The following is a 16276-nucleotide window of genomic DNA, read 5'->3' as shown; positions in this document are numbered from 1 at the left end:
CCCATCCGGACAAAGGAAGCATTTGCTGCTCAGTGCGGGGTTCTTGTTAGGGACAAGATCCCGATCAGCATCCACCAATGGTATAAGCCTAAGAAGGAAGACCCTGAGGTGTCTTATGTCAATGATATGCAGAAAGATGATCTTTGAACTGAGCTAAAGGCAAATTTCACCCTACCGCTAGAGGAGGATCCGGAGAAGCCAGTTAAAGAGCAATTAATCTAAGTCTCATGCTCTTAAGAAGATGGCAGACCTATTCAGGAGGTGGAAGAATGAGCTGAAAACGTTTGTCGACAAAGAAGAGACACCAGAATTCATCGGCAAATATAAGACGATCAGAGATCACTGGCCCGCATTTGTGGCCCACAAGACATCGGAAAAGAGTAAGAAGTTGTCAGCGACAAACAAGAAAAATGCTACGAAGAAGAAGCTTCACCATCGCACGGGGTCAGGTGGCTACCTCAAATCCCGGTCTAAGTGGGCCAAGGCTGAGAATGATCTGCTTGATAAAGGGATCAAACCAGAGACAATGAACTGGCCAGACCTTTGCCGGACTTGGTTCTTCGGGGCTGGCGGAACCTTGGACCCTATATCAGGGAAGTGCGTTTGGACGGACGAGCTTTTGAGAATACCAGTCAAGAGGCTTCAGCACTATATCGATGCAGCGCAGCAAGGGACGTTCGTTCCAGACAGAGAGAACGACGAGCTTACAACGGCCCTCGGGAATCCTAAGCATCCTGGACGGACACGAGGCACGCCAGGCTCTATTCCGTGGAAGGTTGGTTTTCTGGACGCTGGCGGTTACAAATGCCAGGAGAGGAGGAAAAAAGTGGAGCAGACCCAAATTCAGAAGCTGCACAAAAGGGTTCAAGTGCTAGAGGAACGAGACGTAGCTCGCAGCAATCGACCTGCCGAAACTACCCCCGAAGCTACCCCGCCATCTCAGCGGAGAAGCAGTGTGGCTTCCACCAAGCTGCTTCAGCCGGAGCATGTTTTGACGGCTCCTGCTAGCTACCCCGTGGATGCTATCACGGAGTCTCAACATTGCCACCTTATGACGCAATGGCAGAACTTCAAAGTCAAGGCGGCTGTCGGCTCTGTTCGACCTCCTGAACCCGGCTCAACTTTTCACTGTCGTCCGATTCCAGAAGGATATGCTAGGGTGACGGTGGACGAAATAATGGTGGGATTTGAGGACCTCCAGCTTGACCGCCCTACCGGTGAAGGGGAGACTCGGCTGGGTTCTGCTCTGAAGACTCCATGCCTATGGTGGAAGGAGCTCATCAACCTTCCGAACTGGACGCCTCCGGCGAGTAAGGGCACTCCGCCTCCTCCTCCGGCGAGTGATCAGGGCACTCAGCCTCCTTCTCCGGCACGTGGCGGCACTCCACCTCCTCCTCCGGCGAGTGATCAGGGCACTCAGCCTCCTTCTTCGGCGCGTGGCGGCACTCCGCCTCCTTCTCCGCCTGCGCCGGCGTGCCCGAGCAGCCAGCCTCCTCCTTCTCCGCCTCGTTAGCAAGGGCCGAAGAGACCCGCTGCCGCTCCGGCTGCTCCGGCGCGTCGTAGTCCTTCTCCTCCACCTCGTAAGCAAGGAAAGAAGACAACCGCAGCCGCTCTGTCTGCTCTGCCGGCGTCTAGCAGTACAGCCAGAGGCGGGAGGCAATACAGATTCGGTCCTTCTCTGAAGACTCCAGAGAAGTTACCATACAAGAGGATCGAGGAGGAAACCACGAAAATCGTGCGAGCTGAAGTGACGAACTAGTTTGAAGGGGTGAAAGCAAAGAAACATCCACCTCCGGAGGAGAAGGTAGATCCGGTGAAAGCGAAGCGCACTCTGGCTGCCCTGACAAAACCACCAAAGTCTCCGCCGAAAGGCAACTATGAGCGCATTATTGCAAAGACATTTGTCGAAGCGGGGCGGTCGGGAAGTACTGTCAGTGATCAAAGGTTAAAAGAACGACGAGCTGGAAAAAAAAAATTGCCCAGCTCGGCGAACAAGTGAACCAATCGTGCCCCCCGCTCAAGGTGTCTAGAGACATCATCGCTAATGATCCGAGGATGGTGCCCGGTTATAGCAATCTTGGAGATTACCTGCCCGACGATGTACATTATGATTTCTTGGAGGTGGACAAACACAAATACCATTACGGGAGCCTCTCGTCAAAGATGAAAGATCTCTAACAACGATGATGCGAAGATTACATGATTGGTACATGAAAACCTGCAGAGAGTCTGGGGGGAGGAATACTTTGACGCTGAGAGTTAAAGAGGAGCATGACCTCGTTGGAATTGAACTGTTGAATGTTGCATTTGAGGAGTTCTTCCAGTTTTTCAATCAAAAGGCTATCGATAAATCAACGGTCACTTGCTACTGTCTGTAAGTAGTACTACTTCTATCATTAAGTCTCTCTATATAGGTCAGCTCTTTCATTGCATGTATTTATAATTATCCTCACTATATTATGCAGATTGAAGATCGCCGAATTGAAGAAAAGACAAATCGGTGATATTGGATTCATTAACACAAATCTCATAGATGCAACTGAGGTTAAATATCATGCCGAAAATACCGAGGCCAACTTGCTACGATCGTTGGTAATAAATAAAAACAAAGATATAATACTCTTTCCTTACAACTTCAAGTGAGTGTTACTGTCTTGTGCATATTCGGTTTCCCTTATTAGTCCAGGTTATAGTAATGTAATTGATGACTTATGCATGCGTGCGCAGCTTCCACTATATTCTCCTAGAGATTAAGCTTGAGCAGGGAGTAGTAACCGTCTTAGACTCGAGACGAAAAGATCCCCAGGACTATGCGGACATGACTCAAATGCTCGAGAAGTAAGTTAAATCGATCATTATCCACCATATCAGCAACTTTGTTCATTTCCTGATATCAAGTAATTGTTTTCTTTTCTGGCAAGGTTTGGAGAAAATTCACCAAAAAAGCTCCGGGACTGCCGAAGAAGCTGCAATTTAGACACCCGAAAGTAAGTACTATAGTAGCATGTTCCGCGCATCTTCTAGTGATTCAAGCGCTAGTTTCATCAATACTATTTAGCATGCTTGCTTATCAGTTTGATTGACCTCTATTTCTTGTAAAGTGGTTGTGGCAGGAACAAGGGAATGATTTCTGTGGATACTACGTTTGCGAGTCCATCCGCCACACGACCTGTGAGCGGGGCTACTCTGACGAACAATATGAAGTGCGTAAGCAATAATATTCACAAATTTATTTTATTACCATCATTTGTGTTGAGTTTCATTTATTCATATATATATATATGTATTGACCCCCTTCTTCAAATTAGATCTTTCGGATGCGGGATGAACTCCTAGCACCAGATCGTATGCGAGCAATTCAAGAGGAATTGGCGGCATTCTTCCTTGACCACGTGATCGCTGAAAACGGAGAATACTATGTGGACCCAGTGTTCATATATAATTAGGAGATTATATTGTAAGAGATAATTATTGTATATATGTAGCCGGTAGTGTCGGATAGATATACGAGAACTTGTTGTTCGACCAATCTCTCGGAGAAGGAGAGGTGGTCGATATCACTTCTCTCTGTATGCATATGTTCATGACGATCTTCGGTTTCCTTCATTTGCTTACTAGCTAGCGTGTCTAGTCCTCTCTATACGTATATAGTACGTAGCGTCGACCAAGCACGGAGATAAGAGAGGACACTTCTCTCTATTAATTAGCTAGTTAACACAATATATGAAACACCTAAATTAACCTCCCAAAACACCCAACCCCCCCCCCCTCAAAAAAAACAAAAACCCCAGCCCCTGAAATGCTGACGCGTGGATGCCTATTGGTCCCGGTTAGTGCCACCAACCGGGACCAAAGGCCCTCCTACCTGGGCTCGCCGCACCGGCCACGTGGAGGCCCATCTGTCCCGGTTCGTGTAAGAACCGGGACTAAAGGGCTAGGGCATTAGTAACGACCCTTTAGCCCCGGTTCAAAAACCGGGACAAAAGGCCCTTATCAACCGGGACAGATGACCCTTTTTCTACTAGTGTTAGTGGATCAGAACATGCTGTTTGGAAGTCTAAATTTACTCAAGGCCTTGGTTTAACTGAATTTCCCTTACTGTTAATTGATCTCCAGATTGTGGAGCACTAAGGAACATCATGGAGTAATCCTGATAATCGTCCCTATGTACTGTTAGTCTAATTGTCTAATTGTTCACATCATGGACTAATCTTGTTAATTGTCCTGATTGTGGAGCAGTAAGGAACATCATGAAATTTTTATGACCTGGACTTATCATGTGTGAATAAAATTAGGAACAGTACTGTACAAGTTCTTCAGACCTTGTTGATCAACAAAATTATTGCCAAAAAAGTTGGTACACATATTAGTCTATAGAGCTCTGTGTTGTTCGATTTTTCTATTGTTGATCATTTCCATGTCCTAAATTGCAAAGTACAACTACAAGTCCAAACCTGAACATTTCAGCTGGAGGACCATAGATGATGATCAGGTGAGAGTCCATAATTTCCCTCTAAAAATGTGAGAGTCCATAATACATGCCGTAATAATTCCAGTTGCCAAAGTCTTGATTGATTGAATGTTTCCGAAATTAACATGGTTTAATGTTTCGAGAATTAACATGATTAAATGTTTCCAAAATTAACAAAATCCCATTTCCTGATTGAATGTTTCCATAATTAACATGATTGAATGTTTCCAAGTTAACAAAATCTTGTCATTTACTGATTGAATGTTTCCAAAGATAACATTACCAATTTTGCAGGAGTGCCAGCTGTAGGTGGTCGAAGGAGCAGCAAAAATAGGCGCCGGCGGCGGGGGCAGTAGCAGTAGTAGGCGTCGGCGGCGAGGAAGGAGCCGGCGGGGAAGGACTACCTCAGCAGCAGAGCCGGCGGGGAAGGAGAGACCGGGTCGGCGATTGTAGTCTCCCAGCAGGAGAGATGGGGCGCGAGGAAGGATCGCGGCGGAATCGCGGAGGTTGGCGGCGGTGCAGGTGGGCGCCGCCGCAGTGGCTGGTCGCGCAGGTGGGCGGAAACTCAGCAAAGTGGCGGAATTGCGCAGCTGGGCGCCGGCAGGTCCTTGCAGATCGAGGACCAGCTCGCCTGGTGGTCGCGGCGCGGCGGGCGGCGGAATCGGCGGGCGGCTGGTGGCGGGTAGGCGGAGGTGGGTGGGCTGCGAGCGCCGAAATCTCCAGCACGGCGACGGAATCCCACGGCGCTGGCCCCTGGCGACGCACAGGCGCCCGACGGAGGAAGCAGAAGGACTCAAGGACCTGTTTGCTACTGTTTTCAAATTACGAGATGTGTTTTGCAAAACAACCACTGTACTGCGCGCGCGACATGAATTTCGGGAAAAATGGAGTACAATGTAAAGGGTGTACCGAAGCGTGGCTCTTATTGAGAATCAATCAGATAACGCATATTACGGCGAAAAGAAATGTAAAGAAAATTATACGTATGTGGTGACCAAGAAGTAAGCACCTCTGGCAAAATCTCCCTTGCCTCCAATTCCTGACTATCATCCAGGACTATCAGAAAGCATATTACTTCATATAGGGCCTGGCGAGCGGTGTGCCATCTAATATGCGAATCACACAAATCTGACATAAAACAAACTGGACCAAGGCCCTTTGTCGTTTCGCATAGCGGTGAGACGCCAGTGACTGCCGAGCTGGGAGACGAGTACCAGCAGAAAGATAGCGGGAAATCTGCACCGCTACGCTCGAAAAAGGGGGTGGTTGATGGGGCCCTTTCGAGAAATCGAGTAGGAAGAAGGTGCCGGCAGCGATTTCTTTACTGTCGTCACCAACACCGGCGGCGGTGGCGATGGCGACGCGGGAAGAACGCTCGGAGTTCATATGTAGTTTCGTTTTGTTCCATCTCCACCACCACCTCCCCACCGTTTTTTTTTCTCAACCATTCCCATCTTCCATTTTTTCCGGAATGATAAGTACGTAACATCCGATACGAGCACATGGCAAATCGAACGTTTTCGATGGCAATTCTAGTGATGCAAGGATGACAAGTTACTTGACACACATGACAATTTTCTGTCAAGAAATAAAGTGAAGAACGAAGTTGCCATGCTTGCTAACTAAAATTGCCATCCTTGCGTCACTAAATTTTTTATCATAAACGTTTGATTTGCCATGTGCTCGTACCTGACATTGGGGTGTTATCAGATTCTTTTTTCTTCTCCAAACAAGCACCCCACCTCGTCCACATTCCAGACCGCCACTGGGCTTTTCCATCGCCTCGTCTATGTTTTTTTCTGCCTGCCCTTCTCAATTATTTTCCTCCATCGAGTGATCACCTCCCTCTTCACAAGAAAACCTAGATCAGCCTCCTGCCTTCATGTGTCGCCTCAACAATGCCCGGCGTATCTGCCGGCTGTGTCTCCCGCACCGCTGACCGTAGTAGCCGCTTGTTCCATTTCCACTGCCATGCTTTGCCCTAACTGCGCTGTCGCCTGCTCTGCTCATGCCAGGCCTCCTCGGGCATGTCTACAACTGTGGCCAGCGGTCCCCACCTCGAATCATCATCTCCTTGACAATCAAGCAGCATGACCCCGATTTCGTCTACTTCAATCTATTACCCCGCCCCCCTGTCCGGCTGGTCTATCCACTCGCCGCTCATATCGTGATCCCCCAGGAGATGCGTCCCAACCATCTAGTTCTCCAGCTGCACGTAATCCTTAAAGGACGACCTTCGTCTTTGCTCACATCACGCTCTAGCGAAGGGGCACGTGGTTGAACACACCACAGACTCCAGCTATAGCAGTTGCTACCCAGTGATACCCAAGACATGGATTCAAGAAAAGTTGACAAGGTTCAAGTTCTCATTATCCTCGTCCACACTACGGCCGTAGAGGTGGGACAGTGGCTTTGTTTAGTCTCCCCTTTTATTTGTCTTCATGGTCGGCTTAGTCTTCCTTGCCACATGGCACTTGTTTACCTTTTTTAGATCAAAGGGTTCCATCTACCTGCTACTCCTAAATCAGCGACAATTAATATGGATCACAACGCCTCCCCGGCGCTCGCAGCCACCCAAAGCGCCGCCGACGTGAACCCTCCGGCTGCACCGCGCTCTCCTCCAACGCCGTCCTTCCCGCCTGGATTCGCTCAGGCCAAGTACGGGCAGGACGAGCTGGTGCTTGCCCTCTTCCCGCAGCTGGCACGGAGGAGGCCAGATCTGGCTCCGCCGCTCCTTGGCCCTGCTGCGTCCGTCTCTTCCGCCGTCCCGGATTCGCAGCCGGTTGCGGATCCTGCTGCGCTGGATTTGGGGAAGCGCAGAGTCAGGTTCGCCTTCAATGCGACCCTGCTGGAGGCCACTCCGCCCGAGCCCTTTCATGGCGCTCACCGGCCCTGCATCAAATCAGCGGCAAATCGCTCCTTCAATGGGCTTCCCGCATCGAGCCCTGCGCTGCACGCGCCGGTCGCGGCCTCCGCGCCAAGCATTGAAGAGGCGGGCCGCAGTGATGAGGGCTGGCAGCTGGTGCGTCCGCCGTTCTGGTGGAGGAGAAGCCCTGCGTCCAACCACCAGCATTCAAGAAGAAGGCCACCTGCTCCCTTTTACTCCCCAGGCGCTGGCTTCGTCAAGTTGAAACACGGAGTATGCCATCGATGCTTAGACAAAGGGCATTGTAAGGCCAGCTGCCGCAACTCGCTCAGGTGTCTCCGCTGTCGGCGGTGTGGGCACCGGGCGCGCTCCTGCTCCAGTCCTCGCTCTGTCTCCATATCAAGCTGCTCCGGATACAGCTCTGCGTCAAGCTCTCCTGTGACCAGCCCAAGCTCCTCCGGCTACAGCCCTGCACCAACCTCCCCAAACTACTCTGCATCAAGCTCCAGCTACACTTCCATAAGCCAAGACAAGATGCCGCGCATCGGAGATCCTTCTCTTTGCCCGGAGGAGCACCACGCCGTGGTCATCTCCACCCCGGACATGGACACGCAGGCCGCTGGTCTGGCCAGCCTCGCGGCGTTCGTCTGGCTCGGCGGCAACCGTCCGCGGGCCAGCGCCGAGGAGATGAGGAGTGCCATCGCAGCTCACTTCCACATTGACCGCAACTGCTTCAGAGTGGTGCCGCATTACCCAGAAGACTTCCTGGTCAGGTTCGACTACCCCCATCACCGGGACCTGGTCACCGCGCTCCCAGGGAGGTTCTCCAGTGACGGCCTCGACATACATGCGGCCAAGTGGAGGCTCAATGCCCATGCCGATGTCGTTGACGCCTTCCATCACGTCCACCTCTGCGTCGAGAATGTCCCCCTCAACTCCTGGAATGACGCCGTCGCTCAGCAGGTCTTCGGTCCCAACACCTTCCTCCACTACTTCGACATCGCCACTGTCCAGCGAGAGGACGCCTCTGCGCTCAGTCTTTGGGCGTGGTCGGCCAACCCTTCGGCCATCCCCAAGGTGGTCCATCTCACCGTGGGAGCGAGCCAGCCTGGTGGAGTCCTCGTCGGCCCGTCGGGGGCCACTGGGCGTCAAGGCCTTCGCCGCCGCGTCCTAGTGCACCTTGACAGGCACGAGGACTTCACCCCCGACGCCAACGGCAATGTCCCCCGGCGGCCACACTACTCCAACAAGTTTGACTGGCGATATGGTAGGGTCGACGGAGAGAGGAGCCCTCGTGACCGCCATGAGCCAGATCGCCGCCGTCGTGATGATAGAGACCGACATGATGATGACGACGACCGCCGTGGGCGCCGTCACGGCCAGGAGGGCAGGAGAGCCTCTTGGCGCGAGCGCATCTTCCGTAGCCGCTCCAGGGCTCCTGACAGGCACCATGACGACGATTGCAACGACTTCAGGCGCGATGACCGGCGTGACTCGCGTCATGACGACCGTGGCGACGGCAGAAGGCGTGGAGCGGAGCTCGAGCTGCCTGACGCTCGTCGCATTGATGCTAGAAGGGTGCAGCGCCTGCCTGATGGCTCTGTCATCCCGGCCTCTGGGAGGCGTCCTCGTCACCGCTCGGCTGACAGCGCTTCTGGAGGCAGCCAACTGGGCCATCGCTTTGGCAGCCGTGGCCGCTCACTTCCTCCTTCGCCGCGCACCACTTCCTCGGACGTCATTGAGATCAAAACTACCTCATCCTTTTCGTCCTGGCTGCGCAAGGCTACGTCCTGCTTTGGGGCACAAGTGCAGCCCTCTTCGACTCTTCAAGATCATGCAGAAACAAGTCAGCCTGAGGAACGCACACACCCTGAAGAGCAGATTCCAGCAACGCCTGTTCACATGCCTCGTCTTGTGCAGATGGCCTCCTCTCAGTCTACTGCTGATCTGGGAGGAGGGACTACTGACGAGCCACCCTTGTGCTCCCCTGGCACGCCTCTGTTTGTGCCGGTGCAGCCGGCTATCCTGCCTGATCCGGGCTCTCCACCACCCAGACCGCCAAGCAGGAGGAGGAAGACCTTGGCTGGGGTCATTGGTTTTGACCTGAGCCGACGGAGCCCACGCATCCGGGACAAGAACAGGGCAATGCCTATTGCCCAGTTGGCAGAAAAGCTCCTCTGTCAGAGGATGGGCATAGTTGGCGAAGGGGAGGCGATCACAGAGGAGGCTATTGGTCGTTTTGTGGCAATGTTCAAGGGTCAGCTGCCTGACTTGGCTGTTGCAGGGCTTCGAGCTTTGTTCAAGATGGACTGTGACCTTGCAACGGCGGTGGAAGATGCTCTGTTGCTGCATGGAGGCAAGGGCGCGGTGGAGATGACACCTGCGGCTGCCGAGTCTGGGCTGGAGTAGACTGGAGCTCCACGTTATGATTAGTTGATGTAGCTAGTTTCCTATGTTAGTGAAAATCATCTATGTCCTAGGCCTGTTTGTAGCTGCTGTTGCTGGCTACCACCCCAATGTGCCCTGGCAAGGCTGTTTATGTAATGCGCCGAATGATGCTATGCACCTCCTGATGTTATCTAGTTTGCTCAATGACTAGTCTAAATTTAAGTGTGCTTAATTGGAATGTACGTGGCCTGAACTGCCCCAATAGAAGAACCACTGTGAATGCCACCATTGCAGCTTCAACATGTCACTTGGCTTGCCTCCAGGAATCAAAGCTTGAAGATGTGGATGCCTACACTGCTGCTTTTCTTGGCGGATATAGACTGAAAGGTTTTGCTCAGCGCCCTGCTGTTGGAACGCGGGGTGGAATCCTACTTCTCTGGAATGAAGATCATGTCCGCGTTGAAAGTGTCCAGTATGGCGACTACACCCTCTCGGCCACTGTCACTATCATCAGCTCCAATATTTCTTTCAAGCTAACCTCCGTCTACGGCCCAACTAGAAACAACCTAAAAGAGGCATTCTTCCAGGAAATGAAGGACCAAAAGCCAGCAAATAATGTGAGGTGGCTCGTCACCGGCGATTTTAACCAAATCTACAGGGCTAGAGATAAGAATCGTCCAAATGCTAACCATGGCCGAATTGTACGATTCCGCAACACCCTCAACTTCTGCGAGCTCAAGGAAATCCACATCCAGAATAGAAAATACACCTGGAGTAATGAGCAAAGCAACCTGACAATGTCCAAACTAGATGGGTTCTTCTGTAATGAGGAATGGGATATCACTTTCGATAAACACATCCTTCACGCCCTGTCATCCTCACTTTTGGATCACTGCCCTCCACTCATCGCCAATGAAGATGGGCCTCGGCGGCCGCGGACTTTCAGATTTGAAATTTTTTGGACCAACATGCCAGGCTTTCAGCAGGTCATCCAGGAGGCGTGGAATGAGACGTCCGCACACAATGAGCCATACCAAAGACTGTTCCACAAGCTAAAGAAGACAAGTCAGAAGCTTCGCTCCTGGAGCAAAAGCCTTTTCTCTAATGCCAAAGTCCAGCTACATATGGCTCTGGAGGTCATCCTAAGACTTGATGAGGCCCAGGACCTTCGAGCTCTTAGTCCAGCGGAGTTGGATCTTCGGAAGCGACTCAAGAAAAAAATAGTGGGCCTTGCGGTGATGGAACGTGCGCGGAAAAGGCAGACCTCGAGGATCACCAACATAAAAGAGGGAGACGCGAATACCCGCTATTTTCACCTTAGAGTCAATGGCCGGAGGAGGAAAAACCTTATTCACCGCCTAAAGCATGGCCAAAGTTGGGTGACAGATCATGATCACAAGAAATCTATCGTTCACTCCCACTTCAATGCGATTTTGAAAAAGGGCGTTCCACGCTCCAAGACCATTAACTGGGCATCCATCCCACCCACTGGCATTGACCTTACCGCGCTTGGTGATCCCATTTCGGAAGAGGAAGTCAGAGCTGCTGTCTTTTCTCTTCCTCCTGACAAAACGCCAGGCCCGGACAGATTCACCGGAAAATTCTTCAAGAGTTGCTGGAATATTATTAAGGATGATATCATGCTAGTGATCAGCAGCTTCTCCAACCTAAATGCCGAAAATCTGCACTGGCTCAATTTGGCGAATATCGCCCTCATTCCCAAGAAGGATGGTGTCGAGGACATCTCTGACTTCAGACCAATTAGCCTGATTCACGCCGTGGCCAAGCTCATTGCCAAAATTCTGGCCACTAGACTGGCCCCTCATATGAATGCCATTGTCTCCAATGCGCAAAGTGCCTTCATAAAAAAAAGAAGCATCCATGACAACTTTATGTATGTTCGGAATCTGTCCAGAAAATTTCACCGCTCAAAGAAACCTATGCTTCTATTCAAATTATACATCAAGAAGGCTTTCGACTCGGTTAGATGGGACTACTTGCTGGAGGTGCTAAATCATCATGGCTTCCCTACCCGCTTTCGTGACTGGGTCTCGGCACTTCTTTCCTCCGCGTCCTCTAGAGTGTTGCTAAATGGTATTGCTGGTGACCCAATCAAGCACGGTCAGGGTCTCAGGCAGGGGGGTCCGTTTTCACCGCTCCTCTTCGTGCTTGCCATAGACCCCCTAGATCATATTCTCAGCAAAGCCACAACCCAAGGAAAGCTACATCCCTTGCCCGAGAGACAACCGGGGAGAATTCGTGCCTCGCTCTATGCTGACGACGCTGCCATTTTCTGTGCCCCCATTAAGGAGGATGTCCAATACCTTACCAACATACTTTCCTCCTTTGGTGAATCTACTGGCCTCTCCACAAACTGCACCAAAATTTCTGTGGTACCCATCAGATGTGCCAATGTGGACCTAGATGATGTTCTCCAGTCTTTCCCGGCTTGCCGCGCCGCCTTCCCGATCCGCTATCTTGGGCTCCCCCTCGCGGTCAAAAGATTAAAGAGGGTGCATCTCCAACCTTTGGAAGACAAGGCTGCGGGAAAATTGGCACCTTGGAGAGGAAGGCACGTTGCTATTGCGGGTCGTATGACCTTGGTGAAGGCAGTCCTTACGGCGGTGGCCATTTATCACATCACGCCGCTCGACATCCCGGTGGAGGTTCTAAAAGCGATTGACAAGTTGCGGCGTGCCTACCTCTGGGCAGGATCTGACACGGTTAGTGGCGGCAAGTGCAAGATTAAGTGGGAGCATGTCTGCAAGCCAAAGGAGTATGGGGGCCTTGGCATTTTGCACCTTCGCAAGTTTGCTGCCGCCCTCCGGCTGAGGTGGCTATGGCTTGAGTGGAATGACCCACCTCGTGCGTGGTGTGGATTGGGGACGCCTTGCACGACTTCCGATCGCGACCTTTTCGCGGTCTTGACTGAGGTCAGGATCGGCGATGGACAGAAGGCTTCCTTTTGGGAATCTTCTTGGCTTCAGGGCGTTAGGCCCAAAGATATTGCGCCAAAGATTTTCGATATTTCACGCAAGAAAGGTGTTACGGTCGCCACGGCCTTAAGGGATGGGCACTGGATAGCACAAATCAACATTGACGCTGGCCTCACTCTAGAACACCTTCAACAATTCTTGGCCCTTTGGGAGAAGCTAGCGACTGTGGCCATTCAGCCGGGTGTCCAGGACTCCATATTGTGGAAGTCAACCAATGATGGGCAGTACTCTGCAAAGTCTGCTTATTTGGCGCAGTTTCATGACCTCCCGCTCTCAAGTTCGGCTACTGCGGTTTGGAAGGCGTGGGCTCCCCCAAATGCAAATTTTTCGCGTGGCTCATTATCCACAACAGAGTTTGGACGGCTGATAGGCTTCAGAGGAGAGGATGGCCAAATTGTGACAAATGCCCACTCTGCAGTCAGGTGCAAGAATCTGCAGCACACCTGATCTTCAAGTGTCGTTTCTCTGTTCGGATTTGGAATACGGTCTTCTCATGGCTTGGGCTTGCTATCCCCACGGCTCCGTGGCTCCTGTTCGATTCGGTGAAATCTTGGTGGGATGCGGTTCTCTCTGATAATACACTCCCGACGAAGGCCCTATCTTCCCTGTTACTTCTTGTGGGATGGCAGATATGGAATGAAAGGAATGCTCGTGTCTTCAGGAGCAAAGCGGCGCCGGTGGCGATTGTCATGCGAGGCATCAAAGAGGAAGTTTCGATTTGGGCCAATGCAAGTGCTAAGCATTTGCGTAATGTAATGCCGTGAGAGTAATTGTTTTGCTTTTCCGCCGCTTGGCGATGTCTGTTCTCAAACCTCTCCTTATTAAATGAAAATGGCAAGTCTTTTGCCTTGTTTCAAAAAAAACAATTAATATGGATCAGAGGGAGTACTTGTTTGTTGCAATATGGACAAATCGACCATCTTCATTTACCCATTTCTTGTTTCTTATGATTTTCCTTTCCATCATTGATTACATGTACAAATGAATTGTGGATTCTTTTGGTTGCAACAAATATCTTGGGCTGCAGACCGTGCTGGCTTCTTCAAATATACCCTTAGGCTCAGACTTTTGCAGCAAAATTGGGCGGGCCACAACCCAGTTTTGCTTCAACATAGCTCCGCCACTGCCAGGGAGCCTGCATCAATAAACATGAGAATTCATCACCTAGCTTAGCCGCTGCAACCTGAAATAGGTTTGCGAGCATTTAGCTTAATCTTTGTGTATGGTTGATAGCAGATCTATCCTACAAGAGAAATCATGTACTTTGCATTTTAATTTTTTGAATTGTTGTTTTAGAACCAAGATACGTACACTTGCAGGTAAAAACCATGTGCATACTGTAGTTTGCACAACCATCAGACCTAGAGATTCTATTCCAGGGCATGAGCTACCGAATATACATCTAATAAAACGAGAATTTTCTTTCATCTCAATACAAAAATTCAACCACGGTCCATTTCAAACTTTCAGTAAAACCAAGGGACTAAAATTATAATTTCACTACTAAAACTGATATCCCCTCTCCCTCCTCCCACCTCACGTATTATCCTCACCAGTGAAGCTTTGAGGTATATGTTTTTTTAACACCCTTTAGACCTATCTAGTTTGTATCATACAACCCTTTTTACACAAGCATCCGTATTTCTTGAGCCATGGCCATGTTCAACAACCTTTTTTAGTGCATGAAAAATGTGTCAATGGAAAAGAAATAGTATGCATGTTTCTTCATGATCAACAAAGAATATATTGCATCCTTGTACATTTCATAAGAAAAAATCTAAGCATTTTTGTATATTTCATGAGCAATATAAAAAATAATGCACATTAATTATTTATGACAAATCAGCATCAAACAACAAAATATATGCATTATCCATTTACCTTGATGGACCATTAATTCTACTTGTTATATACTACACCATTTTTCATCTTTGGTAGAGTGAGGGGTCGATATGCTTAAGTTATAGCATTATTTTATCTTTCATGGAGCGAGGGTTGATATGCTAGGTTTGTAAGGTTGCAAATGTAAAATATACAATAAAGTGTTGCCGTGCATGAATCTCAAAATGTACAATGGTGAGGATAATATGTGTGGCCACTGATTGGACGAGGAAAAAGTCCAATATATTATTCATCATTAATCCCTCCTTTCGTAAATAGATTTATTTTGAGGGGGGGGGGGGGTCTTCCAAAGAAAGGAAAATGCTTTTGGACATTGTCCAATATAAAGTAAGTAGAAGGAAAAAATTCTATAGAAAATGAAAAATCAAGGGCCAAAATCAGAAAACAGTATTAAATGTAACTGGAAAGCAAAATGTCTACAATATACTCAAACCGAACTAAAAAATGCCTTGGACAAATGTTAACAATCATCCTTAATCAGTCCAAATATTTCCTTCATTTTTTTGGGATGTCTATTCATATTTTCGTCAACACGAAGTGAGGGGAATTTTCGCTCTTGAACTCCACTTAGCCTTTATGTAGGAAATTGAAAATTGTTTTTCATCAATCTAAAAATTCCAGAAGTATTTCTCTCGCTAGTGCACTTATAAGATTACATAGTAAACTTCCAAAGCTACCCCCCCCCCCCCCCACCCCGTGCGCAAAAAAAGTAAACTTCCAAAGCTTGGAGGAAGACCTTTCAAATGTTGACTTAATACATTTTGAAATGTCATCCAAAGGTAAATGAAGGGTTGGGAAAACCATTATTCGAGTGGGTATATATTTGTCTCACCCATGAACCAGATGCACTAGAGCATAAAGATAGAGCTAGACTAGAGCAAGATAAATGGCAATAATAAGGAAGGTGTCGACAAGAAGTCTTTTTATAATAACCCATACATTAATTTATAATAATATTCTTATAATCATGTATCACAACAGTAATTAATCATAGGGGAAGACACATTACTCACTAATAAACCTTTAGAACGACTATCAAAACAAAATTTCGCAATCTCATGCGCACCATGTTGGCATGCTGGCAAATCTTAATCAGCCTAAAACTCTGTCTTGATCAGTCCACCGAAAATCATCTCTATAATTACCAAGTTACTGAGTAACGTTTGGTGACCCCTAAGAAGACCAGTTCATATCCTGAATACATGTCACGATCTCAGTTTTTAGGGTGTTGGCATACATAATACATATATGAGATGTATTGCTGACACGGAAAGACATTACTCTCACGGTATCTCATAAGAGGGCCTATCCAACACTAGTTCCGTTAGATCATCCATAGTGTCGGTTTGATATCTCTCTATATATATGACAGGGAAACACGGTCATCAACGAATACATATGTGGTGTGTGTTTGTGTCCGGCCATACACATTTCCGGACATGGATCTATTTAAAATAATAATTGTATACGCCGAGTTGAATTTCACTAGTGAATTACGTACTTGTTAATCAAGCTTATAATGTTATTCATGGAACAAATCATGAGAATAAGGAAAACTAAACAATTTACTGTCGTTTATAACGCATAATCCTAGCAGAGGTTGCACAAACCATGGTATGGCGCCCCATTTGGGGCTCATATATATGCCAGGTA

Source organism: Triticum aestivum, chromosome 2D (genome assembly GCF_018294505.1).
Source record: "Triticum aestivum cultivar Chinese Spring chromosome 2D, IWGSC CS RefSeq v2.1, whole genome shotgun sequence".
In the NCBI taxonomy this organism is placed as follows: Eukaryota; Viridiplantae; Streptophyta; class Magnoliopsida; order Poales; family Poaceae; genus Triticum; species Triticum aestivum.
Note: the sequence above shows the minus strand (reverse complement) of the source record.